Source organism: Podarcis pityusensis (assembly GCF_964106645.2).
Source record: "Podarcis pityusensis genome assembly, chromosome: 15".
NCBI lineage: Eukaryota > Metazoa > Chordata > Lepidosauria > Squamata > Lacertidae > Podarcis > Podarcis pityusensis.
The window spans coordinates 30904738-30919403 of NC_138040.1; the positions used below are offsets into that span (position 1 = coordinate 30904738).

Here is a 14666-nt window from a genome sequence, read left to right on the forward strand (position 1 = left end):
ACGGGGGGATGGACGGGCGGAATGAGTTTGCTATTGTTATGCTTCAGCTACTGTTCGGGAGGGGAGATCTTGGCGTGTATTTATTATTATTATTATTAAAAAAGCTTCCAAATGTTTCTGTTCCTCCATATATAGCCAAACCAGGAGGGGGTGCTTTTTTTTTTTTTTTTTTTGCTTCTGGGGAGTAGGACTGAAGAGGAGGTGATGATGAGTTTTTAAAATGATGATGATGAGAGGATGATAGGCAGTCCAAGCCTGTGCGCGTTTACTCGGAAGTAAGTGCCGCTTAGACCCTCCCAGCAAGCGTGCATAGCGGCGCAGCGGGAAGGTGCGTTACCATTCTCTCTTAGGCATTAGTAATTATAGTCTCCTGATTGTTTCTGTTCAGGTATCTGTGTCCATTGGATACATAAAGGCTGCACACAGAACAGTCGTGCGTTTTTTCCTGGGGTGTCACGTTGACTTGAATTTGACTTGTCTGCTTCTACAGGAGAGGGAGCAGTAGGTACACCCGGTGAGATGATTTGGGTTTGAAGTCCATTATGTCCTACGTTGAAACACTGTGCAGACAACTGATGGACAGATGCTTTTTTCCTTTAGGGTCACCTACATGCATTGCATCTTTCCACAGCAACTGTTCCTGCATTTTTATAGATGTCTGGAGAATAGACCCATAAATTATTCTGGGTTATTATAATGTTGTTCATGGCTGCAGGCAAAAGCACTCACCTGTGGAATAAGGGGAGTGAGGATAACTCAGCTTTCCATGTGCCCTGGAAACACCCACCATCACCTTGTGCCAAAGCTGAGTGCCATCTGTGTTTTGCTCACCCACCATCCCAGCATAGCTCTTGGGGACCAGTGTGTGTGCTTTGTTTTTCAAACTGAACACAACAGGTCCATCTGTTGATTAAATTAAGAAGAAAAGTTAGTGCTTTGGTGCTTAATCGAGAAATTGCTTTTGTACCCCATCACATTCTCTTTTTCTGAAAGCACGAGACTGTGCAGCTATCAGTTTGTTTACAACTGCTCTAGTTTTGCTGCCTATGTTGTATCATAGTGCCTTTTCTCCATGCTGCTTCTCTTGCACTTAAAACAAAGAATTACTAAATTGATAAGCCCGTACCAAAGCTGATGCTTTCTTTGTAGTGGAGATTCAGGTCCTTTTGCAATATAGAACACTTCCCCCCCTCCTTTGAAAGAACTAGCAGTTTCCCTTCATACCCTTAGATACCATTGGGAATGGATATGTAGGGGAGACTGGAAGTTTGAGTTTCTTTTTTCCACCTTATTTCTTCTTTTTTAAAAAAGTTGGTGCTCTGTTAAACTAAAGATGATGGTATTTAAAAGCAGCTCCTTTGTTCAGCATGGTTGGATACGATTCTCCTGTCCAGTGTGCTTCTGATAGCTCCTTAGTGTCTGGCGAGGTGATGGCAAAGTCTCTTTTTCTCAGAGCTGCTACTGCTCCTTCCTGTAGAAGAACCTAATTTCATTGGTGTGCAGCTAGGTTTGATGGCATGAAACTGGGTTACTAGCCCACTGGAGTGTAGCTGGCTTCGATACAATTATTACATCACTGCTTAGATCAGCTTGGTGGCTAATACCAAGCTGGCACTTGAAGCCTACTTTAAAGGAGTTAGTGGGATGAGATGTGTTCAGAAAGCTTTCTCCTTTCAGCTGCTGCATACAGTCCCTATTGATGTTCATATTGACTTCTGTCCATAAGTAGATGTGTATCCGTAAAGGCACTATGTTTCAACACTTAGGTGGTGATGAAAATATGGATGTAATTTCCTCCTCTTACTTGCCTTGCATTATGAAGTGACTCCCACAATGTCACAACAGTGGCACTTCAGTTGTTTGGTGTCCTGCTCAAACTATATGTGGCTTTTTGTGAGTCCTATGGGATCTTGTTAGAATTTCAGAGGTCTCGATTAACAAATTGCTTGGAAACAAGTACGTTTCTAGTCCTTGTAGCTACATGACAAGCTCCTAAGGTCTTGTCCCATGTGAAGATCATCCAGTATCTTGCTGGCAAACACACACACACACACACACACACACACACACATAGACACAGCAGCTTGCTTCAAGAGTATGCAATTCAATGTTTGAGAGTCTGGCCTGAAGCCAAATAGGTTTCCCTTCAGATCTGCAAGGGACTATTGTGTGCACACAAGAGATGTGGATAGAAGTACAACATGCAAAATGTAGTGGAGGTTCTTTATGTAGGTGTTTGAGAGGTCTGCATGATAGCATCTTACACTTGGCCAAACAAGTGCACCTGTTCATTTCTTTGCATTTGTGGGATGTTACGCTAGGAGAGAGTATGTCTGGTGTGGGGGGGGGGGAGAAACTTGGCACATAGCCCCGACCCATATTGTGGGAGTCTCTAGTCCTTTATTATTATAATTGCTTCCTAAGCATGTTATACTTTTGTGCGTTCTCAGCTCTGGCAAAACAGGTATCGGTTTGACCTGTCTCAGCTGGCGTTTCACTATGTAAAGTGCAGCTACCTTTTTGGAGAAGAGCCTACTAATACATTCCTGCTTCCCCGCCGAGCCTTTTTAAAGCCTCTTAGCAGAATAATTTTCAGACATGCTCTTCAAAGCCAGATTTCAATCGTATCTACAACATGTAAATGTCCAGTGGCAAATCCACTGTGCCAACTTCCTGGTCTCACTGCCTTTCCGCCCCCCTGCGCCTATGGTCTTAAGAGAGGTTATGAAATAATTAAGGATATGATCTCTAAAGACTCATATTTAAAATGTACTGATGTGAACAGTCAGGCTCTGGCTTCTCTTAAGATGGCACAGGGAAAGAAACCTCTTCTCTGTGACTTTGTGTGGTGTGTTGGGAGGTGGGGTTCTTGTCTCTATAGCTGGCAACGAGAAAACCAGGTCCTGGCTCAGAAATTTGACAGCTGCCAGTGTTGCGTATATTTGGTCTCTGTGTGTTCCTCCCTCCTTTCCTGCTGGTTGTTTTTCCTTGTGCTGCTGCTTTCCCTAAGCTGTCAGGGCTATAGTGCTTCACAAAAACTGGTATAATGTCACAAGGCAATTTACCTCCTGCTAGCAAGAGGCATCAACCGTGTGCCTTGGTGGAAAGAGAAGTGACCCTGTCATAGAAAAAAGCATGAAGTTCTTGTTTGTGTATGTGTGTGTTTGCTGTAGGGTCCCCCCCCCCATTGCCCTCTTATTTATCTCATTCTCATTCCTTGGTATGAAAGTATTTTTAGGATGGGAACAACAAAAACAGAGAGGCCCCCTGCCGTCTGTCAGATCTGGAGTGTGGTGACGTCCGGTCACAGCTGAACTACATCCTCCTTGTGCCCTTGAGTAGAACTTTGCTGTCACACACACAGGGAGCCCCTGGCACTGCTGTGGTTGATCCTTTGGGGGGTTTTCTTCTGTGACTCATGACTCTAACTCTGATAAAACGAGCATACTTGTGGGGGGGGGCATGGAGTAGCATTTTTTCGGTTCCACTTGAACACCAGAGAAAACAACAACCATATATTGAGAGTTGGTGGCATGGAGGTCTAAATCACACCAAGTTGCAAAACAAAGGAATTCGTATAGGCATAGGTACATCACGTTCATGTCAGATATTATGGGCTGTGGTTTACCATAAGGACCTCATTATAGGTCCATTTCAGTGGTGTCTCCAGGTTTTGGAAGCCTACCACTCTGGGTGGGTTCACCGCCTCCTCCCTGCTGTTGCCTCTGCCTATTCCAGAGGTAGCCATTGTCATGCCCTCCAGATGATGATAGGCTCCTAACTCCCATCATCCTCAGAGAGCATGGCCAATGGTCAGGGATGATGGGAATTACAGTCTAACAATAGCTGCACTAAATATTCCTAGCTTATTCAGTTGCCATATCTCTTGGGGCCAATCTCCCCAGGGGGATAGGGCAGGGGAGCAAAGTTTCCTGTTGCTTGCTCCTGCCACCATTCACCTTTGAAGATTTAAGAATCCCCAAAGGACAAAGGAATGGTCTACTAAGCAACTGATCAGGGATCAGGATGGAAGAAAGAGCCACTTCTCATAAGAACTGTGATACATGCCTTTTTTGTTTCTCTATAAGTTGGAGTGGAGCATGGCCCTTCAATTAAGCTCTGATTATGCAGGACTTAAAGCCTACATTAAGAGCCTGATGTTTCTTAGGACTTCCTTGATAATGCTGAAGTGGAGCTGGGACCGTCAGCTTTACAGAGTTCTTATTCCTTAGCCTGCTGTCTTTGTGTTTGATACTTGGTGAGGAGGGTGCTGCAGGTCTTATAAAGTATTTTCTTTTAGTCCTTAATGGAAGACGTGCTTCCAGAAGGAATCAAATCCCCAGCGCAAAAGAGGGGATTCATTTTCGCAGTATCTGCATACTTACATCAAGTCACAGTAAGTGTAACTAAATCAAAGAGACAATGTTTTGACCCTTTTCCAGGTTTTCATATGGGAAAACTCCAGTCTCCTGTGTAGGGGAAAGTTCTAAGAATTGCAGGATAGGGGTTACATGTATGTACTGAGCATAAAAGAGTTCAAAAAGAGAAGTGATGTTAATGCTTCTAACCCACCAACCCCCATAACTCCATGGCGGTCAATTTTTGCTGCGTGTACTGTGTTACTACAATGGAATTTCCTACAGCAAATACATGAAAGAGTGAATTGCAGCCCTGATTGAGATACATTGCCATACTAAGTACTTGGTGTGCACGGGTCAGGTACACTTGCAGCAAGCTGTGGTTACCATGCAAAATTCCAGATTGCTCCTAAGAAGCTAATGCTCTTGCAGGGCAGGCAGATGACAGAGTTAGGAAAAGGTATTTTGCATAAGACAGTGTATTGCTTTGCCCTGTTTAGCTTTAAAGTACTCTGTTAACAGAGTATACAATATGCAGAAGTAGACTTTTCTTTCCCTTTTCGTGAGATGCACTTCAGAAAAGAAGAACTTCTGAAGTGCAGTCCTTCTTGACATACTTACATTGAGCTACTGCTGCTTCATTCTTAAGCCCATTCCTAAACCCATGGAAGTAAATGCCATTTATTTTGGTGGAACTTACTTCCCCTTTAATTTCTTCTTGGAAGAATTCATTAATTAAAGGAAGAATCTTCATGGAATCATATCTGCTGCTTTTGTGCATCTGATTCTTTGCAAACTGGGCTATGCCTTTAATTCAGACTGTTCCAGGTCTTCTGCCTTGTCTGGTACTGGAGACAACTTGATAGCACACAGTGCAAATAAAGGGGAGAGACTTGTCCACTGGTGCAATGAGGTGAAACAAAGTTAACTTTTGAGCTTTTTAAACAAACCAATAACTGATCAAATTTGAGGACACTTGTAGCAATACACCAGCTTATTCCTGGTACATTTGCTGATAGCCTTAAATGTAAACTTTGCAATATTCCTTTGAGCATGGTTGGCATCAGCATTTGACATCCTTGGGCACCTGCCAGTGCTTTGGTTCCCTGCCTTTGGGGCCCCACGCTTGATACCTCACTTTGCAGCAGGGGACCTATTTTTCTGACCTAGTCACCACTTTAATGTTCACAATGTCCCTGGTATTGTGAGGAAATAAGCTGCCCTGTAAGCCTACTACTGTCCTTATTATTTACATTTATATACTTCTTTTCATTGAAAAATCAACAACCCATAACAACTACAGGCCATAAAATACAATTACAGAATTCAACAGCAACTCACTAAAACTTTACAACAGGGATGGGAAACTTACTCCCTCAGAAGAGGGTTGCATTCCTTTCTGGCCAACCTTCCAAGATCCAAACATCAGACATAGGTGGAGCCTGAGGCAAAATTGGGTGGAGCAATGAATGGGGAGGGGAAGCTTTTGTACACTAGGCTAGTTTCTACACATACTCAGGCACCCCTGTCTTTCCTCCATCCATGCAGCAAAGAGGCATTTTTGGATTTCAAGGACACATCCCAGACAGGCAAAAAACACTCAAGAAGGGTGTGAAGCAGAGGTAGTAGAGGTTGTGGTTGAGGGTAGTGGCCCAGGGAGAGTCCTGAGGACCAGACAGAGAGGTTTGGAGGGCTGCTTTTGGCCCAGGGGCCTGTGGTTCCCAACCCTTGCCCTATAGTACAATACTGCAGGAAATACGAAGCTAGGGATCACTTACAATGAGAGGGGTGGCACCAGCTATTTTCTCACCTCCACCCCAAGGCTGAAATCCACCTTGCTCTTGAGCTGTCTTAAGAAATCTTAAATAGAACATTGGAAGATCTCCACAAAATTGTTAATTTCCCCCTTTGAACCCATAGGTGGGCTTTTCCTTGTGTTTGTACGTTTGGCGACAGTGCAACCATCCCCCCGCTGCCTCTTATTGTGAGGTGCATTCTTCAACATGATTCCCCTCCTTACCATTACCCTCGTCTGCAACTTAATGCTAACATTTTCAGTTCTCTAAAGAACCAAAGAGGAAGCAAATGTTGATCTAGTATGGTTGTGCCCCTGGAGAGCAGAGACCTCCCAGGTCCTCCTTATATATCTGAAAATGTTAACATCCCTTCTGCTTGGTCAATGACTCCTTGAGAGGCTGTTGTAATGTGTCAGAACATGTCACGCAGGTCTTTACATTCCCACCTAGATGCATGGTGTCCACGCACATTCAGCAGCTGGGGCTATGGAGGTGGACCAATTGACTACAATTGTACTAACCAGCTCTTTGGATTGATGTTGGCAGCCAATTCCAGCAATTAACTCTGTATGTACTGAGGCTTGTCTCCTGAGTGTTCTAAGGGTTTGTCACATTTCTCATGGAAGCAACCACAGGTTTGCCATGCACATACATTTACCAAGGAGTTGCCTGCACCTCTTTGTGCTGAACAGCATGTTTGCCACATTTGCCCTTTACTTTGCTGTGCCTTAGAAGTTTTAAACATTTGATGCAGCCATTAGTTTTCCAGAAGCAACTACTATGCCAGTTCCCCGTCTAAAACTTTCTGACATGTGTTAAATGTCTGCTGTGAGATCACACTTGCTAGGTTCTCATGTGAGAAGGTATTTTCCCCATTAAGTACAATCTTCCAGTTAAATACTTTTAGCAGTGCTTTTTTCCAGGGGTACTGCAGGCGTACCTGCACCTTTCTTCTTCTTCTTCTTCAGATGTTAAAAGTGTGTCAATTACTGTAACAACTTCATGGTGAGTACCGGCACCTTTCTTTCCTTAAAAAATGCACTGCTTTTAAGGCATTATTGTTCCTGAGTTGCTGAATAGCTTGCATTAATGTTAATGAATGGAATCTATGTTAATGATTTCAGAAATAAGTATTAATATGGTTTCCCCTTACTTAATTGCTTTAGTAGAGTTCATTACCTTCCAACAAATACACTATACATGTGTGTGGTTTGGGTTTTTTGCATAGGACAAAGTCTCTACCCTTTTCTAACACGAAAAGACACCCCACTTGTTTTGTTCTAGAAGTGACACTCATGACTACTCATTGAAACACTGTAGTGTGTACAGACTTTAATCTTGTAGTTCGGCCTTTCCCCAACTGGTGCCCTGCAGATGTTTTGAAAGATAGTTCCCACCATCCCTGGCGGCCAGTTATGTTAGCCAAGGTTGATAAGAAAGGAAGTCCAACAACATCTAGAGGGTACCCAAATAGAGAAGATTGTTGTACAATGTACTAGAATCAACATATGCTGAAGTTCTACGGTTTCTATATGTTACCCTATTCACATGATTATCGAAGTGTGTAGCAGTGAAAGGCAAAATATTTTGCAAGTTGGTTCTAAGTTTTGACTAGTAAGTTCTGTGCCATGCACAGGATTCATCTTCTAAAAAGCCAACATGAATACTCAGCAAGCAGTTGTTGCATGTGCTGCTTCGAAAGCAGCACATGATGGTAGATGAACACAATCTGCTCATTGTGGGCTGGTAACCAACATGCACAGGCTTTCCCAGTGTCCCCAATCCCACCCCCTGTGGCTATTCTATGCTTGGTGGGGCACATTAATATGCACTGAATAAGAGAATGGAGGAAGAAATTAATAGTGGAAGGGTGTGTTGCAAATCTCTTTGGTAAAATTAAACATGAGTACATTCAGTGTAGTTATGTACACATCATGATCTTGATACTGCTGTTATTGGAGGCATGGTTAAAACGATCATGCAGTCTACTCAGATTTGCATTGTTGTATTCCCCAAAAACATTTTTAGGCCCAGCCACACTGACATAATTATAGTACCTCCATCCTAGTGAAAATTGAGTGTAATCTATAAGAAGTGAGAGTTACATTCTCTGTATCTTGATAAAATATTTGATTCTTTAAATGGAATCAATTATAGTTTAACTGGTTATAATTTTGTAGTCTAGATACATTTTTGCCACCTTTGTTTAGCACACCCCCTCCTCCCATGTTAGCTTTTTGAGGTACTGATTAACTTTGATTCCAAGCAAGGAAATTGGACTTTCTCTCTCCATTCTTGAAGAAAAGGGAAAAGAGTATATCTAAGTACCAAAACTAGCATTTCCCTCTTGTGTTATTATCGGCCCTAACTGTATCACCTTCCTTAAACTTCACTGTGATGTGAACAATGATTAATTCACAGCCATGTGTGATTGAACGCTTGTGCTGAAGGAAAACTAGTGACCGTTTGCTTACTTGGCATTGGGTAAACAATGGGGTTGATCTACAAACTTTTACCCTGCTGCCTTACAGAAAGCCATAAAAATTGCTGGGGTCCTATCTCCTTGAACAGAAGATCCAATCCAGCTCCACGCACACTCAGCAGTTGGGGCTGTGATATATGGACCAGTTGGATGCAATCAGTTATTTGTCTTGATGTGGTGGCCAAACCCAGTCATCTGCATCCCATTCCAAATTGCCAGTCAGTAGTATTGCAAGTATTTGCCAGGCTGTGCATATATAGCTTTGGCTGCCACTTCTTGCTGGGAACCTTATTTGTGCACACGATTTTGTCCAAGTTTAAGAAATGCATGCTAATCCTTCTAACATGTACAGATGATTCTCCAAGCCCATTCCCTCCCCACATACTCCAAGGAAATAGAAAGCATGTTACATTACATAAAATCTATTGAGCTCTGCCACCCTGCCCTATTATGGAGAGCTGGCTACTTCTCACTGATTGTCTTTTGCTGTTGCTCTCTAAAAAGAAATAAAAATGAAGAGCCTTGATTATTTTTTCTACCACAGACTCTTTCCAAATATATTCTATGGCACAAATGAGAACATAGACTATATACTGCCAGGAGTCAGTAAATGTCAATAATGGCTAAGTGTTTCCTTTATATCACAGCGATTTAGCATAAGCTTCTTGGAAACAAATGTCTTCCATAACTGTGCAATATTTAAGTACATAGTCAACAGTGCTATGAAGATTAAATAAATGTCAGTGCTACTTGGGTGCTCAGTAACAAGCTAGATTGACTGAACTTGCATAACGACCAGTTTGGCTGAAGCAGATCTCCTTTTGGAGGGGAGGGGGGATGGGAAAGAGAACAAGAGAAAGCAGTTCATTTCATGCAATCTTCTCCAGGTTAATTTGTATGGATTATCACCATCATGTTTGGATCTATATAATAGGAGATAACTCTAGAACAGCCTTTCCCAACCTGGTGCCTTCTATTATTATTATTATTATTATTATTATTATTATTATTATTATTATTATTTTCTTACAACTCCCACCATCCCTATCCATGGAGGATGCTGGCTAGGACTGATGGGAGTTGTAGTCCAACAGAATCTGCAGCGCACAGGGTTGGGGATGTCTGCTCTAGAACAGCAATTGTGAAGCGGTAGTATTTAAGCTGTCAGATGTTCATTTAGAAGAGTGGGTTGCTGCTATTAGTAGATGATGGTACTTGAGCAAGATAAGTGTGCATTCATTTGTAGTTTAAGCACTTGGACTGACAGGACAATAGTAGGTTATGTGGGTGGGACCGCCTCAGACTCCTGAAAATTTGGGAAGGAAGTTAGTAAATCATGCTGTGGGGTGGGAAAAATATTTTAATTGGTGTTGTAGTGTTTGATGATTCATTTTTTGGATAGCATGAAAAGTGTGGGGTAAGAAGTTGAATGCTGCTGCCATTAAACAGTGGATGGCTTAGCATATGTTGAGCTGTTTTGAAACACACACAGCATAAAGGAATTGTACTGCTGGGTGGGCCAATGTCGAATGTTCTGTATGAGCATAGAAAATACTTGTATCCCAGGTGAAAGGGATGATAGAGAAGATTGCTAAGTCATTCATGATTGTTTTTGGACAGAAGCCAACAGGCCTTAATGTTCTTGCATGAGTGCACAGGTGGTGTGTTTCAGAAGATGCCTATTTGCATCAAAACCTCATCAAGCTGAGCTGGAGGTGTATTTGATATCCTCTTCTATAGCAATTTCAGCATCTGGCCTATGTCTATATTTACAGCTCAGTCTGGGTGGGAGGGAAGACTCAGCGCATGTCTACGGGAAGCCACTGGGCCATGAAGACAAGTGTCCTAATTCTGCAGTAGTTGATAAAACAATCTTTCTGGCACAGTTAATTCAGACACGTTGTTGGGAGGGGTGTTGGTTGCTGGGGAATTTCCTTTCACAAATGCCCTGGGAAGCAGCTGTTCAGATGTGAATAATAGATTTGAGATGTGTGAAAGTGTCCATGTTTCTGCCTTGCCAAAAAGTGGCATTGCATGTTCCAGACATTTATCTGCAAAAGTAGTTTTTCAATTTTTTGCAATTGTAGGATTTTCCAAATGGCTAGCTAACATCCTAGCAGAAGTGGGTATAATTCCCCATCCAAGTGCTGTCAGTCCGGCTATTGCATTTGGGTGCTCAGCTACAACTTTTCACCCTGTGCATTCTGTGTGGTTAATTGTGCAACAAAACATGGTTTCTTGCCCCTATCCTTTCTTCAGAAAGCACAGTGTAAAGTGTTATCTTTACTAGAAGCATTTACTTGTAGTGGCAAATACATAATCTCTACTTCAGGAATCAAAAATTCTGAGACTTCTGGGTATAGGGTGGTATATAAATTCAAATAACAACAACAACTCCTATTCAAAAGGCTTCTACCGAAAAAACAGCTGCCCACTCACCAGCATATAAACATCCCCTCACCCCATTTCTTTTCAATTCTGGGTCATGATGTGACAATGGTAGAGAGCAGGTGAACTGAAAGAGGAGTCTATATTACAATAACTTCAGACGAGTCATATAAATAGGGAAGTGTACCCTTTGCAGGGGAGGGCCAAAAGGGAATGAGTTCAATATCCATTTTGACCTGCAAGGCGGGAAGAGAATCTTTCTCAAATGGAGCAATCAATCATCCCAAGGAACCATTTCTGAACACATCTGTGAGCTTCTACCATACATCCTGTCTCCCTCTAATTGTGGCAATCTCTGAAGTCCTCTGTACCGTTTTTCACTAAGCCCTTGACAGACAGAGATCCTTGTGCTTTAAAGGATAAATGCTGATAGCTCTATGTCATAATTGAAGCTTTAGTAACTAGTGCTCTTTGAGTGAACATCATAAAAGTGTTGTGGCTTTGCCAAAACAGATTAGAACTTCTCATTGGGCTTTTTTGTTTTTGTTTCTAGCTTGCGAGCACCTTTAAAAGAAGTCCTGCATAACTTGAATCCAGTCAGTAATATAGTGTAACAGCTCCTCAGACAGGTGGCTAAAGCCAAAAGTTCATTGCACCTTTGTTGGGCTCTCCTACATGGCTGGGAGACTGTGTTGTGTTTAGCCATGTGTGGTAGACTTGGTTTTTATAAAAGGCTTCCTTATGTGAGGCACACAGAAAACGTTGGTCAGAATGAGTGTTTGAGCTTCTTGTTGCTCAGCGGATAGAGAATTACCGTATCTGTAGTCCTTCTGTTTTTTGTTTTGTTTTTTCATAATGTGACTTGGAAACTGTGTCCCCAAGTCAGGTGCTATATTGTCAGATGTTCTCTGCTTTTGATTCATCTGTTTCATGGTGCAGAAGGCATATGCAATGTGACTCTTGCAGAAACCAAATGTGTCTGTGGGAAACTGCTGGAGGCCTCTGCTTAGCGGGCACTGAATGTCTGCTTTCTTCCAACAGTATTGGCAGATGATCCAATGGCTTCCAGCTTCACAGCAACGTCTTGGTTCAGAGATGGGGTGCTGTGAAGGGCCTCTGGGTAAAAGGCATGTTGCATGAATTCCCTATGCAGAGATTTCACATTCCACATTATGAAGTCTGTGCAATTTCCACTGTAGATTGCAGGTGTTTTGAGTTGCACTGGCTGCACATTGGATCTAGTTTTCAATCGCAGGGCAAATGTGTTGCAGATGAAGTGTTGGATTTGAACTGGGGAGACTTGGGTTCAAATCCTGCACCACCCCTGAAGTTCAGTGATTAGCTCAAGGTCACTCAGTATGTCTCAGGTTAACCTAACTCACATGTCTGTTGTTAATGATAAGGACCTCATGTATTGCTGTCCAAAGTTCCATGGAAGAAGGGCAGGATGATTTACAATGGGTGGAGAATGTGCAACTACAACTCCCATCAGCCCCAGACAGCATGACTAATGGCCAGAGATTATGGGAATTGTACTACAACATTATCCACAGAGCCATAGATTAGCCAGCCCTGAGACAAAAAAGATGTGGGAAAACGGCCCCTGGTTTGGCAGCATTAATGTTAGGCCATTAAGCCAAGATGCTATTTAACAGACAAAGCCCCTAGCTTCCAGTCTCCTGCATAAGAGCCTGTAAGAATTTCATAGCTGCCCATCACTTTGCATCTCCATCAGCTGCCCTGTGGTATCATTGGTTGCTATGTCTCGGCTGGAGCTTGTCATTCATGAGCTGAGAAAAATAATGCGAGTGTTGGGGGTGGGGGAGAAAGACACACACACACATAGAGAGAGGGAGGGAGAGAATGAAACCTATCAAAATGATCTTACGTTTCATTCTTGTAGATACAGAACTGCTTCTGTTCCAGCTGATTGCAGTCTTGACATCTGCTCAGCTGGGCCAGAATAGCTGCTGCCAGCGCTGTAGAGATTAGAAGTGGAAAGACCATTTTGGGCTTCCTAATAAATCGTTCCTGACTCCCAGTTGCATTAAGCCTGTTTCCTTCCAGCATGTCCTTTACTGCTGTGCTCTGTCTGCTGCAGCCCTTAGTGACTCAAAGAATGTTTCCTGATTGGGGTCTGATTGGTCACTGCCCACCATTAAGGGATTTGCAGGCGACTCAAATAGCCATTCCCCAAAACTGAACTCGAAATGATCGGCGGCTTTTTCCCCAGCTGTGTACTTGCTGGTGCTAGAAAGCAGCCCAGATACAAATGTGGGGTGCCTTAATAATGCAGGCATATTGAAAGGAGGGAGAGTGCTCTCTCCCCACCATCCCCTAAACACATGCCTTTGGAATATTAATTCAGCTTGCAAAGTGGTAACACTGCTCTTTTAATGTTGGCCTTGTGGTGGCAGCAGCAGCGCTTCTATGGGATTGAACAAGTTGCTCTGTGTGGAGAAGGCGGGCAATCAGATGAGGCTTGTTTTCTGGCTCCTGCAAAAAGGAGGCAGTGATTTGAGCTCTTGGCAGGAAGGAGCATTGCCACTCCCAGAACTTGTGACCAAAGTTCTGGAAAGCAATCATGAGAGAGATTAATGTGGAGTGCCCCAGTATGTTTTAGTGGGTGGGTTCACTGTTTATTGGGAACCACTGAATGTTGGAGGTTAGAATTCCTTCTTGTTGCTTGACTCAGGCTGACAGCCTTATCTCAACAATGCAGTAATTGTTGGTGTTGAGTAGGGACAGGGGATAAATTGGATTCAGTTCACATTTGCAGGTGAACCTACCTAATTCACACTTCATGACACAATGTGTGAACTAAAACATAGCAATCCATGAAAATTAGCACTTCTCTGTGTGTTTCTACCAGGGTAATGTGAGCATAAGAATGTATGCATCAGTGAAAAATAACATCCAGAAATACATTGTATTAGGGGAAATTGCTTTGGAAAAATGTGTATAATTAGACCACATTGCATACAAAAATGTGCATAATAGGATAAATTACCTTTAAAATGTTAGTGAATTTTCATGAGGACTCTAAGAAAAGAAACTGCAATGTGATGCAGAAATGTGAAGAACTGAACTTAAGACAGGAAAAGTGAGAAATAAAAAGCGACAGATTCGCCATCCAAAGTGCTGAGGCAAAAAGGAGAATAAGATTGATCAGGCTTGCAGTTTACATCCAAACTGTTTCTTTTTGACAATTCCATTTTCAGCTGCTGCTCTGACCCTCTATCTTTCATTAGGGCTGTGCCTGATTTATTTAATTTATTTATTACACGCATAACCCACCTTTCCTCCAAGAAGGTGGTTCTCCCCCTCAGTTTTATTCACATAACAATCCTGTGAGGTAGGTTAGGCTGCAGCGACTGGCTGAAGGTCACCAGTGAGATTCATGGCTGAGAAGGGATTTTTAATCTTGGTCTCCCAAGTCCTAGTCCAATACTCTGAGCTTTGAAGAAACCTGATCCATAACTGCTTCATGAAGCAGGCCAAATCTCTATTCAGATTTTCCACATATCTGCCAAGATCAAACAAGGGGAGGACTTTGGTCTTTCAGATTTCAGTGGCACACTGCACAAGGCCAAAATTTGACATCCCCCCTGCCTCTCATCTTCCATTCTGCGTGTGCACCAC

At 42.7% G+C, this 14666-nt stretch overlaps 1 protein-coding gene across 2 annotated transcripts in view; it reads left to right on the forward strand.

The window, feature by feature from the left end:
• The window catches only part of KIRREL3 (kirre like nephrin family adhesion molecule 3), a 737348-nt gene that overhangs the window by 6152 nt on the left and 716530 nt on the right, over positions 1 to 14666 (forward strand). The gene's annotated exons all lie outside the window — the stretch shown is intronic.